The following is a 13,952-nucleotide window of genomic DNA, read 5'->3' on the forward strand; positions in this document are numbered from 1 at the left end:
TTAGCCACTGAAAAGTGATCAGTGGCATCTAGTACATTCCTAACATGAACAACTGCCACCTCAGTCTACTTTCAAAATATTTTCATGAACCCCTCAAAAAACTTGGTTCACATAAAGCAACTGCCCCTCACCGCACCTCGCAGCCCAGCAAACAGCAAGCGGCTGTCTGTCTCTGTGGATTTGCCTATTCTCGGCATTTCACATAAACAGAATTATACAACCACCTCTCCTAATGGCCTGCAGAGCATCAGGCAGAGGAAAGTTGAGCTGTGGTTTTCGTGTTTGTTTATTTTAACCTTTGTTGAGCCTATTTTGTGTATGATAATGAAAGTTACATATTTCATGGAAGAAAGCTTGGAAGTAGCAAAAAGACTAAAGGGAAAAATGAAAATGGCTTAAGTGGATCCCTCGGAATCACCTTGTTAATATGCTATGCCTTTCTCCCTGTGCAAATATGGATGAGAATATAGGTGCTGTGTGCCCTGGGAGGGTTTAATTGCTCTGTTGTTGTTCCTAACTTGTAAAAATGGAAATGATAACAGTGCCCACTTTATTGGGAGGATAAATTAGTAAAAAAAAAAAAAAAATGATGTGAGGCACAGAGTTGTGCTCAGTCAATACTTTACACAACAGCTATTGCTATATTTTTCCCTCCAACTCAATGAAGTGAATGTTCTTATAATTACAGAGGAAGAAACCAAGGATCAAGGAAACAAACATTCTCTTTTGAGTACCTCTATGTGCTAGCTCATTATCATTGCCCCATTTTACAGAGAGGGAAACTGAGGTGCTGAGTGGTCAAGAATGTCCAAGTTCACCCAGCTAGTTCATCTCCATGTGATGGAGGCCCCTAATCTGGGATCTAGATCAGGTGTCCAGGGGGGCCTCACCTCTGTGTGGTTCTGAGCATCTCGTTCTGCCTTCCTGGTCTCACAGGGCTGCCATTTGCCTCCTCTCCGGCCTCTTGCTCTGATGTCTCCTGGTAGTTACTGGAGAAGCTCACATAGTGCTTCCAAGATAGGTTTGCTGGCCCCAGAGCTACTCAGGCACAGCTCTGACCATGCACAGGGCCCCTGGGCAATGCCACGCCAAGAGACAGAGAGGGCTGTCCGCCCTGCGTCAGACCCTGGGCCAGCCTTGCAGGATGCTCTCTCACTTACGCCTCCCAGCTCTGCCTAGGAGGAGCGTCACAATCCCCAAATTGAGGGCAGATGCCTCAGGGTCACGTTAAGCCAGGAAGACACAACTCAGGTCTGACTCCTCGTCCAAAGGTGCCCCTGCTCACTGAGCTTGGTATTTGTTCCTGTTACCAAAACAATTCCATGGGCCTGCAGAGCTTTCCTGTGGGTCCACAGGAGGCCATGAGACAGCAGCCTTTTCCCAGGATGCTAATTAAAAACACTGCTAGACCTATATGGCATCATAAATAATTCCATCGGAGGCACCTGGGGACCCAGGGTTCACCCTGCAACCCACACCCCTCTAGAGCCTGGGTTCTTGCAGTTCTGTCTCTGGAGAGCTCTTGGAGAGATGGGAGTACTCGCAGGAGGCAGCTCTCCCCAGTCTCCAGGAACCCTGGGACTAGAGGCCCACATAGCTGCCAGGTTGGCCTGTTGGTGAGGCCACCCAGCCTGTCCAGTGGGACTTGAGCCTGGAAGCAGGATCCTTCTCCTGAGTGGAATGTGAGAGCATCGGCCCACTTGCCATGGGCTCAGATCACTGGTCTGCTTTCTGAGTTTCCAGGTGGATATGGGATGCCAACCTCCTGTTGTCAGTCTCTTTTTGGCAGGGTCCCAGGAGCCTGGCTGGCATTCCTGGCGGGCTGCACCTACTGAGTTGCCCTTGCTTTGTGCAGATCCTGGGTCTTGAGAGGTGGTGGAGGGAGGAGTGAGAAACAACATCATCATCCTCAGTGACCCCTAGGTAGACATTCCCTGGGAGCTCACTAAACGTCAAGCACACCCCTGGGCCACCTGCGTTGTGTCCTTCTCCACACCCCCAGGACCCCCATCTCAGAAACAACTGGGGTTCACAGATATGCATTGCCCAAGGTCATGCGTGGTTGGTCTGTGATGGGTCAGGGGTCAAGTTCAGGGAGCTGGCCCCAGAATCAACTGGCAAAGGCCAAGGATGCCCCAGATCTGTCTACATGGGATGGTTTATAGCATCCATGTGCTCTTCTGGGCTCCCTCCCCAGCTGTTTCCTCTCCCTAGTCAGAGACTACATAGTGTACATCCCTGGATTTTGTAGATTTAACAATCCAGGCGTTAAATTGCCATCTTCCTGAGCTGAGAATTTTGAGTTGTTGGCAGTAATGAGAGAAATCAGCCTCCCTATCCAAACAATTTTATATCACATAACCTCAATGTTAGACAGGGAACAAATACCGTGACTCCTCGTTTATTTAGAGGTGTGTCTAAACCTCCTTTCTTTCCCTTACTGTGTCTTTATCTCTTCTTGTCCCCAGCTCATATGTTAGAATCTCCATTCAGGTACGTGTTTTACCTTGTTTACTATCATTCCATCCTTTTTCAAAACTTATACTTACAATGCTTGTCAAATGTGCTCTATAAACTTCTTGTTTGTAAATACCAGAACCTACTTCCTGATATATTCCCAAACATAATGCAACAAGGAATTTTCTGGGAAGGTGCGTAAGTTGGGAGTGTGTGTGTGTGTGTGGGGGGGCAATAAGATCTTGGGCGGCATTCCCGTGTAAAACAGAACCCATAAGCTTCAGGGGCAGTTGTTAATTGGCTTCTGGCTGCCAGATAAATTGGTCACTTCCTCCTGAATGCAGAATTTTTAGGACACAGCTGAAGTGTTTTGTCAAGCCACTTTGCATCTGTGGTCTTATTTCTGCAGCTCCAGGGGCTCTTGTGCAGAAGGTCATGGGCTAACAAGTGAGCCAATCTGCCTGCCCAGCACCTGCCCCCCGACCTAAGTGATCATTTCTCCTCTCACATACTGTCACTTACATGAAGTATACTTGCTGCATTTCACAGGGGATCTTATCTGCATTTCATAGGGGATCTTATGTGCCATGGTGGTGTTCATGCATTCAGAAATACAAAGGCCTTGGAATTTATTTCTTGAGAATGCCAGGTACCCATTAGGTACCTCAGTTGTGCTACCTGAGCACATGTAGAACTATCATGCTGTGCAGAACTGCAAAGGAAACACTGTTGATGTTATGGCTGTGGCCTTGGTATTGGGGAAGGGTTGATGATCCATTCTGCATTGAACTTCAGGAAACTACGGGGCATGTGATGCCTCAGGCAACTTCTGAGAAGTCTGGGACCCTGCCTATCCAATCTCTTTTTCTTGGCCTTTCCCAGCTAACACAAATCTCACCTGGCCAAGCAGGATGGCCCACACCAATCCCAGCTACTAGAGGGATTGAGGCAAGACAATTGCAACTTAGCATGACCCTGTCTCAAAATAAAGTAAAAAGGGCTGAGGTTGTAGCTCAGTGATCGAATGCTTTCCTAGCATGTGCGAAGCCCAGGATTCCATCCCCAGGACCAGTAAACAAACAAACGAACAAACAAAACTGACCTGATAGGCCTTGAATTATCTCCATCATCCATGCCCATGGAGTGACCAAGACCCAGAGAAGGCTCCCAGAACTTTGATTCTACTAGATTGATGAAGGGGTCAGGGTGACAGGCAGCACGACTGGCATCCCATAGCCCAGGCTGCACTGCTGGGATGTGTGTGGCAGCCCCTCCTGCTTGGCTCCTTCTCACCTTGCTGGCAATGCCCTGGCCAGGCCTGGCACTCTCTCCCATGTGCTCCAGGGCTGGCCTCTTCTTGGATACAGGGAAAGGGGATGAGTGCTGTTTAATCTAAGTTGGTTGTGGTCACTTCACTGTCACCTACACATCTGCTGAGGCACAGGTGTGGGTCCTCAGCGTCCTTTGGAGATTTCTGGGAATGGCTTTCCTCCCTGGTGAAAAGGACTTGTGAGGAGAAATGGCCCTTCCTATTGTTGGAAATGATTCTATGAAACTTAACTATAGAGAGCTGAGGCCACCATCTTACACCCGTGGGACAAACTGAGAACACCCATGGGTGAACACCAGAGCTGCTGGGTCCTGGACAGCATTAAATGAGCAACCTGAACTACACCACCTGCTCCCCCTTGCCTTTGGATTATTATTTATACCAGATAATGAATCCTTTGTTCCCTAATTCACTCATTTCCAAATATTAGTGTGCATGCGAATCACTTAGGGAACCTCTTAGAACACAGCACTCTGGATTCAGTGGGGCTGGAGGAAGGCCCAAGAGTTTGAATTTGCAACAAGGTCCCAGATGATGATGATAATGATGATGTTGATGCTGATGCTGGTCCAGGGACCACACTCTGAGTAGCTGTGGCTTACACTACTTTTAGTTGCACGCTATGGTACATGCATCCCAAATCATCTTATCCAATAAGTGCTTTTGGAGGGTATGTGACCAAGATTAATTTTACTTTATACTTAAAAAGTTCTGACAAAAACATTGGTTTGCTTGGTTCTCACTAGAGGCCTTAGAAAGTTTATTTTGCAGAAGAGGAAACAAGGGCTTAGAAAATTACATTTGCCAGAATGCTTTTGTTTGAAAGTGTCATAAACTTAACTCTAAAGGAGTTTAAGCATAAAAAGGAAATTGTCTTAGGTATCTAGAAAGAGTGGGGCAGGCTTTAGAAACAGCTGAATCCAGGGACCCAAGGTATGTTGCCAGGGCTTTGCTAATTTTACTTTTCCACACCACTGACCAGTTTTTTAAAGGTAATCTGTGGACTGACAACCTGAGGCTCCCGTCCTACAACTGGATGAAGACTCCAGAAAGAGTGCTTCACTTACTCAGTGTCCATCCATAAAACCTCTCGAGCTACCTGCAGAGGTATGACGGGACACAGTCACCAGCATTGGGAAACAACCCCATTCTCCAGGACTGAGATAGTGTGGTTTACATATGGGCAGAAGAAGTGGAGGTGGTGAAGATCAATTGCATGAGTTTAGAGTATCTTTTGTAAGATTTTCATTAAATTTCATAAATTTTTTTTCCGGATTCTTGTTGTAAAATTTGAACCAGAAAATGTGAGTCCCCCAACCCCTGGTTGTAGTACTTACTTGGTCCTACAGCTTGTAAATGTTAATTATTACTTCCTCCAATAGATTAGAGGGACCCTGACAACAGGATCTTTTATGCATTCATTTACTCAACAAATATTTTTTGATCTTCCTGAATAGCCAGGGCAGAGGATGTCACTGATAATGCTGCCTATTCTAGGCTCACATTCTGACCAGTGCCTCCCTGTGTGCCAGGCATCCTGGGAGAGGCAGCAGTGTGGCAGAAAGAAGTGGCTTATGACAAAAGAAATTTATGTGCTTACAGCTTTGCTAAATATAGGTGTGCATGCACGCATGCGTGCACGCACACACACACACACACACACACACAGGTTAAGAAAGTGTTTGACAGCAAATACCAGAAATCACACTAGCATAGTGCTTAAAACAGGAAGGAAAGAAGAAGGAAGAGAAGATGCTGAAAAAGACATTAGTAGGGTCTTCTAGGATGTGTATTTGTAATAAGGTATTCTGATATTGAACCTAATATATTCAAAACGTCAGTACATAGGAGTGGGGACATACCACTATTTTTTATGTTCAAGAGGATACATTCTTATTGCATTAGGACAGACTTTGTGTAAAGATGGAACTGCAAGTTGATTTTGTGAGGATATTGTAGTAAGGCTCCTATGAAAAAAAAAAGTCAGAATCTCTTCTGAATGGGAGAAATTTTGAATAAGGAATTGCTGAACATGGGTTGCAAAAGGATGTAGGTGGATATGTTCATTGAAGGCAGAGTTGCATGTCTTTGGAGATGAGGTTAGATTCCTTTCCTTGGATCTAGAACTCAAGATTCTCATATCTTCAAGAACAAATGGTAAGAGGCTGCCATCTTATTTTGGAGACCAAGCTGGTAAGAGGTAGGTGTGGGGTCAAGCAGAAATCACTGAGGAGGCAGGCTCCCTCAAAGTGGGACTTCACCTTAGGACCTGGGAGCACAATCTTGTTTTCTATTTTTAATTATCTTCTTAGGATGCTGTCTACAGGAATGTTGTATCAACTGTTTCAGCCCTGTCTGAGAAGTGGTCTGGGGATTAGGGAGGAAGGAACCCTCTGGGCCTGAGAGAGAGCAGTTGTGAAGTGGTATGAAAGCATCTACAGAGATCCAACATGATCTGGAAAAAAAGGGCTGTTGTTGAGGTGACAAATAACAGATAGTACATATTTTGGGATATGCTTACATCCCTCTGCAATCCTGGGAGAGAACATTTTAAAATCCTTTATTTTATGCCAATCAAGAAGATGGTTTAGACTTCAGGCCTATATTGGCTATTAAGGGGAAGGGTTTCCAGTAGTTTGGAGAACTTGGGAATATCTAGATAAATGCTAGGGGGTTCACAGAAGCTTCATTTTGGTTTGAGTGCTTGTCCACATATGATTAAAATTGTCCTTGGTCTTTGGGAGAATAAATAGCTGAATGCTGATCTCAGTGTCATATCTGGCAACTCTGGGCTGATATGAACATTCCTCTTACCTTTTTCCAGGAAAAGATTGAAATTTGTGTGCATACCATGAAAACTGAAATGCACTAGAATCTCAGGTGTGATTTTACTGCTTTTAAAGCCAATTACTATGTTCTATTACCAAAGTTCTAGACCCAAAATTTGAAGACACGTTATTCCAAAGATAATACAAAACATCAAGTCAATGCAAAAATACAGGAAACAAAAACTGCAAAAAAGGGTAACAATTTAGAGCACTTTTGGAAATGTTTGGGAATATCTTCTCTTTCCAATCTGTAGTGCCTGTCATTCTTTTTCTTGTCATAGTGCACAGCAAAATGTTGAATAGGAGTGGTGAGAGAGGACATCTTTGCTTCGTTTCCAATCTTATGGGAAACTATTCAATCTTTAACAATTACTGTGATGTTAGCTGTGGGATTTTGTATATTACTTTCATTATATTGAGGGAGTTTCCTTCTAATCCTAGAGTTCTAAACATTTCCATCATGACACAACTCCATGGGTTTTCTTATTTTGATTGCTTTATGAATGTTGAATTGGTCTTATATTCCTACTAGGTCATGACATAATAACCTTTTTTTTTTTTGTATTTCTTTTCAATTTTGCCTGTATCTCTTAAGAGTTTTTCTATATTCATAAAAGATAATTGTCTTGTAGTTTTCATTTCTTGTAATGTTTTTATGTATAAGGGTAATATTACCCTGTTAAAATGAGTAGTAAAGTATACCATCTGCTTTTATATTCTGGGGAAAAAATTATAAAGAAATAATATTACTTCTTTAAATGTTTGGCAGAATTTGCCAAAGAAATTCTAGTGCTTTCTTAGAGGGTTTTAATTATCAATTCCACTTCTATAATAGACCAAAGGCTTTCATGGTTATCTGTCTTTAATGACCTCAAAAAACTCATGTTAGACAATGTAACCATGTTCAGAGGTGAAAAGATTGGATTATGAGGACTATAATTTCACCCATGGATTAATTCATTTGATGGATTAATAATTTGAATGGACTACTGCCTTGCAACTGCAGGCAAATTGGTCATGACTTTAAGTCACTGGGGTATGACCTTGGACGATCTCTTGTCCTTGCCATCCCCCCCTACTCTCCTTCCTGGATGCCATGAGCTGAGCAGTTTTCCTCTGCTTCACCCTTTTCCCATGATGTTCTGCCTCATCTCAGGCCTGGAGCAATGGAGTCAGCCAATCATGAACTGACCTCTGAAACTGTGAGCTCAAAATAAACTTTCCCTCCTCTAAGTTGTAGTTGTTCTTGTCAGGCATTTTGGTCATAGTGCTCCAAGCTTCAGTATGTGAAATTGCTTCAATGAAATTCCATTAGTATCATGAACCAAATTCTCTATTCAAGCATAAAGAGAGGTGGTAAGTCTCAATGCCAACTGCTTTACTATGAGTGAAAGAACAGCTACAAGTGTGGCTCAGTGGTAGAGCAGTTGCCCAGCATGTGTGAGGCCCTGGGTTCCATCCCCAGCATTGCAAAAAATAAATAAAAGAGAAAGGCGCGTGAGTAAAACCTGATAGTTTATTGGCAACATCACCATCAGCCACACCTTAGCCTTCCTGTCAGAGCTGGCTAACTGGATCTTCTATGGATAATGGAAAGTAGGCATCTATTTAGTATTAACAGAGGGCAGAAGAATGACTTAGGGGCAGTATAGCCGCTGCTGATGAAGTGTATGATTCCTACACTCTAATTCCAAGCTTTAGGATAACCACTAAGTTGTTTTAATAAGAAAAATTTAAAATTAATGTATTTCATGTAAAATTTATTATTTATTACATAATTTAATTCTATGATTATAATATTCAACTTTTGCCTTGGATTTGACCCAAAGATTAGCTGTGCCATTTGCCAATTTGGAATTTGGCCAAATGCATATTCAGTCTAGAATGTATACACACACACACACACATACACACACACACACTTCATTATCTCACTGTCCCCAGAATTTATCAATAATCCCTGTGGTTTTCAAGTAGTTCTTTTGTTTACATATGGGAAATTTTCCGTCCAAATGTGCTTATTATTTGGGTCAATATGGATTTGCAAATATGAGCTTCCAAAATATTTTCAGATCCCCAGTATTGTCCTGTGGTCTCTAAATCTTGAATCTGGCTTGTTTTTTTGCTAGAATCCCACTTCTCTAGTTATCTTGCAGGAATCTCAAAGCATTTTTGTGCAAATTCATCCATTTCTTAGATGGATAGAGATATATTCATAACATGAAAAGACAGAAAAATCACAACTGGAGTTTTCCCACAGAGTCTGTGCTCACTTCACATCCTTTGGGCCTTAGGATTTGCTTTTCTGTGTGTAACTAAACACTAAATGGTGGCTTAAATAAGACAGAGCTTCCTCTCTCTCTCTCTCTCTCTCTCTCTCATACATGGCCATGACACCATGGCTGATGACACGATGACCAATGTGGCCTAGGCACCTTCTGTGTTTTTCATATCCCCAAGGTCACTACTTGACCCAAGAAAGCTCTTGAGCCCTGGTACATGACGTCTGCATTGGAGACCATGCCACCGTCTGCATGTTCTTGTCCCACACATTTGTAGGTTGAAATACTAATCCATAAAGTGATGGTATTAGGAGGCAGGGCCCTAAGAGGTAGTTAGGTCATAGGGCAGAACTCTTGGGAATGGGATTGGTGCCTTATAAAAGAAGTTGAGACCCCCTCCCCTTCCTGTCCCTTCCTGGAAATTCCACACAAGACGTTTGTTGGAGTTGCTGGGACAGAACCTGCTGGTGTCCACTAACACCCATTCTCTCCCTCTTCAGAAAAGAATATCTCACCTTTAGCTGAGGCCACAGCTGAGAGGAGCTGAGGGTAAACAGGAGCAGCAGGGAGTACCCAGGAGGACCCACCTGTCCTGGACCTTTCATTCTCCAAGTCAAGTTCAAGGGGGGAGTGCGTCCCTGAGACCACCCCACCCTCAGTTTCAATGATTCACCAGAAAGATCACAGAATTCAGCAAAGCTGTCTGGTGCAAAGTTATGATTTATTGCAGTGAAAATGATGCCGCTGATGGTGAGAATCAATCAGGGCAGCGTTCCATCCCCAGATGTGAAGATTGAACACTAAGAAATGCCAAGGCAAGCATGGAAAGTAAGTTTGTTTAAAGGATAGAACAGAGATAGACTTCTCCAAGAGAAGCTGGGCCCAGAACTCAGTGTCCGAGGAAGTGGGGGTGTTCTGTCCCTTTTTACATTTTAGAATTTCTTTCTTCTCACTGAAGGATGTGGAAATGATACCCCCACCCCACCTCACACCCAGAACAGTGTGTGGCCCCAGGAGAAGGAAGGGAGAGAGAAGACAAAACTTTGATCCTTCCAATAAATAATTTCTCAGTGACAAAACAAACCCTGGAAAGAAGAACTACACCATCAATCTTATTCCTGTGACAATACAATGACCCTTGGAGGTCAAGATGAGCACTGGACCCTGAACTCTGAACCCTCCATCCCTGCCCTGTAAAAATACTGCCTAACATAAACCTTGGCCAGTAAAAGCAAGTTTCAAAGTTAGCAACCTTGGGCTCATGTCCTATTAAAGTCTGCAAGGATGAAGTCACCTCCCATTGTACTCTATATAAACCCATACCTCTCCTGTAATTGGGGCCATTTTCTTCCCAGAAAGTGAGAACCTCTGATGACTAACTTTGCTGCTGAATAAAAGGCATAGATGATCCATGAAGTCTGCTCCTGTCCCAGTTATTTGTACTTTCATTATGATGCCAAAACCATTTCGGTGGTTATTTTTTATTACACTCATGGCCTCTCCTCCCCACATCCTGTCTACATTACCAAAGTGATGGGCGACCAAAGGCGGAGTGATCCAAGGGCAGGAATGAAGCCACCCTGGGGTCCAGGCAGGAAGGGTGCCCTTATTAACAGCCTCTCTAGGGAGGAACAATTCCCTGGGGGCAGGTCACCTTGACACAGGTGGGGGAACAGCAGGAAAGACTCTGGGAGATTAGCATTTAATTTCCTTTCCTTTTGGAAGTCCCTTCTTCCCCATCTAACCCAATTATCTACATTGACTGTCTTTTTGCCCCTCGGCCTCAAAAAAGCACAGATAGAAACCAGCAATGGTTGAAACACACAGGAAGTGCAGGGGGTCAGGCATGAGCCTCCAGGTGCCCTCTCCCAGTAGAACCATGTAGACAGGGATTACTTGTCCCAGTAAGGATGAGCAGCAACCTGGATGGAGTATTGCTAACTGGGAAAAATCCCCAGTGTTGGTGTCCAGAGTTTTAAACTGGGGGCCAGCCATGTGGACACAGCAGACTTGCCTACATGGACGACTTTAGTATGAAGTCTGTCCCCAAACTGAGTCCAGACTGCTTGGCCCCAGAGCCCCACCATAAGTCACAGTGTTAATATAGCTTGTCCAACACAGTCCAGACCCTAAGGCAAAGACATTCCAATCAGGCAGAACATTCCAAAGGCTGAGAAGTGACCTCCCAGCAGGGACAGAGGCCACGTGGGGGCAAGGTTAATCTTTGGCACACCCCACCCCTTCTCCAGCTCTACAGCCATTCTTCTAGGCCACCTGGATCCTCTTGATACCTCCTGAGGTGGACACTGGAGCTACTGTGGTCTCTGTTTTCCCAATGAGTCAGCTGAGGCCCAGAGAAATCTAGAAACTTCCCCAAAGTATATAGGTTGTTTTCATGCTTGTGTGTCTGGACACTTAACTCAGTGTCCTCTTGGTTCCACTCAACTGCCAGGGCACAATTGCTCTAAGGGACCAGCAGCTGACCAGAAATAGTCATTGGAAAGGTCAGAAAACCAAGGTCAGCTGGACCTCACAGCAAATATTTGGGGACCTGAATGTTTTCAAACTTCATATCTGCCTGATGAGATGGAACTAGAATTGGCTCTTCACGGCACTCCCAGGAGAACACAGAGGCAGCTTTTGTAGATAAATAGAGCTTTCTGTAGATTTTTACAAGTGTACAAAAATACCCTCCCTTTTCTATGTTGGGGAACTAGCCAGCCTTGCTAGGAAATGTGGTATTACCAGGGGGCATCCCTGCAGCCCATGAAGTGGAAACAAGCCTTTAGCACTGACAGGTGACATCCCTAAGCAACTGTCTTCCACTCTGACCTAAAAGTAAAAGTTCTTTGTGATGCCCAAGGCTTGTCTCCTAGCCAGGAAACAACTCACCCCCGGTCTCTCTGCCAGCTGGTTCCATCTGCTGCCAATAGCTCTGGGAGAGATGATTGCCAAGGTAACCATGAGGCCCTGTGGGTTGGGCAGACACTGACACACAGCAGCTGCCACTGCTGGGCACACAGCCTGGGCCCTGCTCTGGAGGGATCATGGGGGCCCTCTGCCAGCTGAGGCCTCAGAGCTGGGGCATCCAGGGCTGCCTGGAGAGAGCTGTCTGGAGAAAGCCTTCTTGATCTCTGTTGTATTTTGGTTGGATCATGGATACATCTCGTCCAACTGGGGAAACTGAGGCCAGAAGAGCTGAAACCTAAACTAAGTGGTCCTGAAACCAACTCCAGTTCTCCCTCCTTTGGAAGTGACTTCTTGATGCAATGGGACTCTCTCAGATTCCATAGGAAGGGGCTGGATACTACTATAGGGGATGATGTAGAAATGCCAATCATTCAGCAACCACTTACTGCATGTCTACTGTATTAGTCTACTAGTCGCTGCCATAACAAATTACCACAAATGTGGTGATTTAAAACAATAAACATTCAGTCTCATGCAGTTCTAGAACCCAGAAAATCTTTTTTTTCCCCTTTCTCTTTTTATTAGAGCTTTATAGTTATACATAGCAGTTGGGTTCATCCAACAAACTTATACATGCATGGAAATCCACTTCAGTTTATGATCCCCACTTTTTCTTCTCATCCTCCCCCTCCCCTTCTCTGTCCTCTATTACATTTCCTTTCGCTTGTCTACTAATTTATATTATCGTCTCTTCCCTCTCCTTTTCCTTTATTTTACTCTAGCTTCCACATGTGAGAGAAAACATTCAATCTTTGAGTCTCTGAGTTTGCTTATTTCACTTAGAGTGCTGTTCTCCATTTCATTCATTTATCTGCAAATGTCACAATTTCATTTTTTATGGCTGAATAGAATATAAAAATATACAAATTATATATATATATAATTATATGTATATATTATATATACCACAATCATCCATTTATCTATTGAAGGGCATCTGGGTTGATTCCATGAATTAGCTATTGTGAATCATGCTACTATAAACACTGAGTGTCTGTATCGCTGTAGTATGTCAATTTTAGATCTTTTGGGAAAATATCAAGGAGTGGGGCAGCTGAGTCCTATGGTTGGAGACCAGAAGTTCTTAACCAACCTGTTCACAGGGTTGTGCTCCCTTGGAAGGATCAAGGGGAGAATCCATTCTTGCTTTTTCTAGCTTCTGGTGGCTCCAAGTAGTCAATAACTGTAGCTACCTTGCTCTTAATTCTGCCTCCATCTTAATAGCTTGTCCTCTGGGTCCCCTCCTGTTCCCTTCCCTTAGGAGGACATTCATCATTAGATTTAGGGCCCATCTGAATCCAGGATGATCTCAATTCAAGATCCTTAATTACATCTGCAAAGACCCTTTCCCCAAATAAGGGAAAGGCTCTGAAGGACTTCACTTGGCAGAGGTGGGGAGCACCATTCACCCTGCTGCATCCACCATATGCCCAGCTCTGCTTAAACCCTGGATGCAGGAGGAAACAGGCAGACAGGGCTTAGATCTCATAAAGTTTCTATCCCAGTGAGAAAGAAACAAACCAACAAATTATAATTTAATATGTTTTCTTGTACTGAAAATGGCTCTGAAGAAGAATTAAGAAGGATAAAAGAAGACCTTCCTTCCGAGCGGAAAATTGTTCCCTTTTGGGTAAGGCATTCAGCGAAGCCCTCTTGGTACAAGTAATTGAATAGGAGGGGGTCTTGGTTGGCTCATGTCACTCCCACATGCACAAATTTCTATCTATCCAAGTTCAGGGGCCTGGGAGGCAACCGTATGGAACCCTGAAAAGAAACTTGGTAAATTGTCTTCTACACAGGATGCCAGGGGCTGCCAGCAGGTGTGTGCCAAGAGTGGGTTGGGTCATGAGAACTGCAGTCACTGAAACTCACTTTCAATACTGTCACCTGTGGAGTGCTTGCTATGAGCTGGGCCTTTATCACACATCAAGAATGCTGAATAATATTCCATTGTGTATGTATACCACAGTTTCTTTATCCATTCATCTTTATACATTCTTTATCCATTTATCCATTCTTTATCCATTGAAGGGTATATACACAATGGAATATTACTCAGCATTAATAGAGAATAATATTATGGCA

Source organism: Marmota marmota, unplaced genomic scaffold (genome assembly GCF_001458135.2).
Source record: "Marmota marmota marmota unplaced genomic scaffold, marMar, whole genome shotgun sequence".
Lineage (NCBI taxonomy): Eukaryota > Metazoa > Chordata > Mammalia > Rodentia > Sciuridae > Marmota > Marmota marmota.